Source organism: Caloenas nicobarica, chromosome 28 (genome assembly GCF_036013445.1).
Source record: "Caloenas nicobarica isolate bCalNic1 chromosome 28, bCalNic1.hap1, whole genome shotgun sequence".
NCBI classification, from domain to species: Eukaryota; Metazoa; Chordata; class Aves; order Columbiformes; family Columbidae; genus Caloenas; species Caloenas nicobarica.
In genome coordinates, this window is record NC_088272.1 from 676,794 (window position 1) to 682,040 (window position 5,247).

The window sequence follows — 5,247 nt, forward strand, 5'->3', positions numbered from 1 at the left end:
CTCTGTCGGGCTCTGTCGGGCCCTGTCGGGCCCTGTCGGGCTCTGTCGGGCTCTACCGGGCTCTGTCAGGCTCTGTCGGGCCCTGTCGGGCTCTGTCGGGCTCTACTGGGCCCTGTCGGGCTCTGTCAGGCTCTGTCGGGCCCTGTCGGGCCCTGTCGGTCTCTGTCGGGCTCTGTCGGGCTCTGTCGGGCTCTACTGGGCTCTGTCGGGCTCTGTCGGGTTCTGTCGGGCCCTGTCGGGCTCTGTCGGGCTCTGTCGGGCTCTGTCGGGCTCTGTCGGGTTCTGTCGGGCTCTGTCGGGCTCTGTCGGGCTCTACTGGGCTCTGTCGGGCTCTGTCGGGCTCTGTCGGGCTCTGTCGGGCTCTGTCGGGCTCTGTCGGGCTCTACTGAGCCCTGTCGGGCCCTGTCGGGCTCTGTCGGGCTCTGTCGGGCTCTGTCGGGCTCTACTGGTCTCTACTGGGCCCTGTCGGGCTCTGTCGGGCTCTGTCGGACTCTACTGGGCTCTGTCGGGCCCTGTCGGGCTCTGTCGGGCTGTGTCGGGCTCTGTCGGGCTCTACTGGGCCCTGTCGGGCCCTGTCGGGCTCTGTCGGGCTCTGTCGGTCTCTGTCGGGCTCTGTCGGGCCCTGTCGGGCTCTGTCGGGCTCTACTGGGCCCTGTCGGGCCCTGTCGGGCTCTGTCGGGCTCTGTCGGGCTCTGTCGGGCTCTACTGGGCCCTGTCGGGCCCTGTCGGGCCCTGTCGGGCTCTGTCGGGCTCTGTCGGGCTCTGTCGGGCTCTACTGGGCTCTGTCGGGCTCTGTCTGGTTCTGTCGGGCTCTGTCGGGTTCTGTCGGGCTCTACTGGGCTCTGTCGGGCCCTGTCGGGCTCTGTCGGGCTCTGTCGGGCTCTGTCGGGCTCTGTCGGGCTCTACTGGGCCCTGTCGGGCTCTGTCGGGCCCTGTCGGGCCCTGTCGGGCCCTGTCGGGCCCTGTCGGGCTCTGTCGGGCCCTGTCGGGCTCTGTCGGGCTCTGTCGGGCTCTGTCGGGCTCTACTGGGCCCTGTCGGGCTCTGTCGGGCTCTGTCGGGCTCTGTCGGGCTCTGTCGGGCTCTGTCGGGCTCTGTTGGGCCCTGTCGGGCTCTGTCGGGCTCTACTGGGCCCTGTCGGGCCCTGTCGGGCCCTGTCGGGCTCTGTCGGGCTCTGTCGGGCTCTACTGGGCCCTGTCGGGCTCTGTCGGGCCCTGTCGGGCCCTGTCGGGCTCTGTCGGGCTCTGTCGGGCTCTGTCGGGCTCTGTCGGGCTCTGTCGGGCTCTGTCGGGCTCTGTCGGGCTCTACTGAGCCCTGTCGGGCCCTGTCGGGCTCTGTCGGGCTCTGTCGGGCTCTGTCGGGCTCTACTGGTCTCTACTGGGCCCTGTCGGGCTCTGTCGGGCTCTGTCGGACTCTACTGGGCTCTGTCGGGCCCTGTCGGGCTCTGTCGGGCTGTGTCGGGCTCTGTCGGGCTCTACTGGGCCCTGTCGGGCCCTGTCGGGCCCTGTCGGGCTCTGTCGGGCTCTGTCGGTCTCTGTCGGGCTCTGTCGGGCCCTGTCGGGCTCTGTCGGGCTCTACTGGGCCCTGTCGGGCCCTGTCGGGCTCTGTCGGGCTCTGTCGGGCTCTGTCGGGCTCTACTGGGCCCTGTCGGGCCCTGTCGGGCCCTGTCGGGCTCTGTCGGGCTCTGTCGGGCTCTGTCGGGCTCTACTGGGCTCTGTCGGGCTCTGTCTGGTTCTGTCGGGCTCTGTCGGGTTCTGTCGGGCTCTACTGGGCTCTGTCGGGCCCTGTCGGGCTCTGTCGGGCTCTGTCGGGCTCTGTCGGGCTCTGTCGGGCTCTGTCGGGCTCTACTGGGCCCTGTCGGGCTCTGTCGGGCCCTGTCGGGCCCTGTCGGGCCCTGTCGGGCCCTGTCGGGCTCTGTCGGGCCCTGTCGGGCTCTGTCGGGCTCTGTCGGGCTCTGTCGGGCTCTACTGGGCCCTGTCGGGCTCTGTCGGGCTCTGTCGGGCTCTGTCGGGCTCTGTCGGGCTCTGTCGGGCTCTGTTGGGCCCTGTCGGGCTCTGTCGGGCTCTACTGGGCCCTGTCGGGCCCTGTCGGGCCCTGTCGGGCTCTGTCGGGCTCTGTCGGGCTCTACTGGGCCCTGTCGGGCTCTGTCGGGCCCTGTCGGGCCCTGTCGGGCTCTGTCGGGCCCTGTCGGGCTCTGTCGGGCTCTTCTGGGCTCTGTCAGGCTCTACTGGGCTCTACTGGGCCCTGTTGGGCTCTGTCGGGCTCTGTCGGGCTCTGTCGGGCTCTACTGGGCTCTACTGGGCTCTGTCGGGCTCTGTCGGGCCCTGTCGGGCCCTGTCGGGCCCTGTCGGGTTCTGTCGGGCCCTGTCGGGTTCTGTCGGGCCCTGTCGGGCTCTGTCGGGCTCTACTGGGCCCTGTCGGGCCCTGTCGGGCTCTACTGGTCTCTGTCGGGCTCTGTCGGGCTCTGTCGGGCTCTGTCGGGCTCTGTCGGGCTCTGTCGGGCTCTACTGGGCTCTGTCGGGCTCTGTCGGGCCCTGTCGGGCCCTGTCGGGCTCTGTCGGGCTCTTCTGGGCTCTGTCAGGCTCTACTGGGCCCTGTTGGGCTCTGTCGGGCTCTGTCGGGCTCTGTCGGGCTCTACTGGGCTCTACTGGGCTCTGTCGGGCCCTGTCGGGCCCTGTCGGGCCCTGTCGGGCTCTGTAGGGCTCTGTCGGGCCCTGTCGGGTTCTGTCGGGCCCTGTCGGGCTCTGTCGGGCTCTACTGGGCCCTGTCGGGCCCTGTCGGGCCCTGTCGGGCTCTGTCGGGCCCTGTCGGGCCCTGTCGGGCACTGTCGGGCTCTGTCGGGCTCTGTCGGGCTCTGCTGGGTCCTGTCGGGCTCTGTCGGACTCTGTCGGACTCTGTCGGGCCCTGTCGGGCCCTGTCAGGCTCTGTCGGGCTCTGTCGGGCCCTGTCGGGCTCTGTCGGGCTCTACTGGGCCCTGTCGGGCTCTGTCGGGCTCTGTCGGGCTCTGTCGGGCTCTGTCGGGCTCTACTGGGCTAAACTGGGCCCTGTCGGGCTCTGTCGGGCTCTGTCGGGCTCTGTCGGGCCCTGTCGGGCTCTGTCGGGCCCTGTCGGGCCCTGTCGGGCCCTGTCGGGCTCTGTCGGGCTCTGTCGGGCTCTGTCGGGCACTGTCGGGCTCTGTCGGGCTCTGTCGGGCTCTGTCGGGCTCTGTCGGGCACTGTCGGGATCTGTCGGGCCCTGTCGGGCCCTGTCGGGCTCTGTCGGGATCTGTCGGGCCCTGTCGGGCCCTGTCGGGCTCTGTCGGGCTCTGTCTGGCTCTGTCGGGCCCTGTCGGGCTCTGTCGGGCTCTACTGGGCCCTGTCGGGCTCTGTCGGGCCCTCTCGGCCCTCTCGGGCTCTGTCAGGCTCTGTCGGGCTCTGTCGGGTTCTACTGGGCCCTGTCGGGCCCTGTCGGGCCCTGTCGGGCTCTACTGGGCTCTACTGGGCTCTGTCGGGCTCTGTCGGGCTCTACTGGGCCCTGTCGGGCCCTGTCGGGCCCTGTCGGGCTCTGTCGGGCTCTGTCGGGCCCTGTCGGGCTCTGTCGGGCCCTGTCGGGCTCTGTCGGGCTCTGTCGGGCTCTGTCGGGCTCTACTGGGCTCTACTGGGCTCTGTCGGGCTCTGTCGGGCTCTACTGTGCCCTGTCGGGCCCTGTCGGGCTCTGTCGGGCTCTGTCGGGCTCTGTCGGGCTCTACTGGGCCCTGTCGGGCCCTGTCGGGCCCTGTCGGGCCCTGTCGGGCTCTGTCGGGCTCTGTCGGGCTCTGTCGGGCTCTACTGGGCCCTGTCGGGCTCTGTCAGGCTCTGTCGGGCCCTGTCGGTCTCTGTCGGCTCTGTCGGGCCCTGTCGGGCTCTACTGGGCCCTGTCGGGCTCTACTGGGCCCTGTCGGGCTCTACTGGGCCCTGTCGGGCTCTGTCGGGCCCTGTCGGGCTCTGTCGGGCTCTGTCGGGCCCTGTCGGGCCCTGTCGGGCTCTGTCGGGCTCTACCGGGCTCTGTCAGGCTCTGTCGGGCCCTGTCGGGCTCTGTCGGGCTCTACTGGGCCCTGTCGGGCTCTGTCAGGCTCTGTCGGGCCCTGTCGGGCCCTGTCGGTCTCTGTCGGGCTCTGTCGGGCTCTGTCGGGCTCTACTGGGCTCTGTCGGGCTCTGTCGGGTTCTGTCGGGCCCTGTCGGGCTCTGTCGGGCTCTGTCGGGCTCTGTCGGGCTCTGTCGGGCTCTGTCGGGTTCTGTCGGGCTCTGTCGGGCTCTGTCGGGCTCTACTGGGCTCTGTCGGGCTCTGTCGGGCTCTGTCGGGCTCTGTCGGGCTCTGTCGGGCTCTGTCGGGCTCTACTGAGCCCTGTCGGGCCCTGTCGGGCTCTGTCGGGCTCTGTCGGGCTCTGTCGGGCTCTACTGGTCTCTACTGGGCCTGTCGGGCTCTGTCGGGCTCTGTCGGACTCTACGGGGCTCTGTCGGGCCCTGTCGGGCTCTGTCGGGCTGTGTCGGGCTCTGTCGGGCTCTACTGGGCCCTGTCGGGCCCTGTCGGGCCCTGTCGGGCTCTGTCGGGCTCTGTCGGTCTCTGTCGGGCTCTGTCGGGCCCTGTCGGGCTCTGTCGGGCTCTACTGGGCCCTGTCGGGCCCTGTCGGGCTCTGTCGGGCTCTGTCGGGCTCTGTCGGGCTCTACTGGGCCCTGTCGGGCCCTGTCGGGCCCTGTCGGGCTCTGTCGGGCTCTGTCGGGCTCTGTCGGGCTCTACTGGGCTCTGTCGGGCTCTGTCTGGTTCTGTCGGGCTCTGTCGGGTTCTGTCGGGCTCTACTGGGCTCTGTCGGGCCCTGTCGGGCTCTGTCGGGCTCTGTCGGGCTCTGTCGGGCTCTGTCGGGCTCTACTGGGCCCTGTCGGGCTCTGTCGGGCCCTGTCGGGCCCTGTCGGGCCCTGTCGGGCCCTGTCGGGCTCTGTCGGGCTCTGTCGGGCCCTGTCGGGCCCTTTCGGGCCCTGTCGGGCTCTACTGGGCTCTACTGGGCTCTGTCGGGCTCTGTCGGGCTCTGTCGGGCTCTGTCGGGCTCTGTCGGGCTCTGTCGGGCTCTGTCGGGCTCTGTCGGGCCCTGTCGGGCTCTGTCGGGATCTGTCGGGCTCTGTCGGGCACTACTGGGCTCTGTCGGGCTCTGTCGGGCTCTGTCGGGCTCTACTGGGCCCTGTCGGGCTCTGTCGGGCCCTGTCGGGCTCTGTCGGGCTCTGTCGGGCTCTACTGGG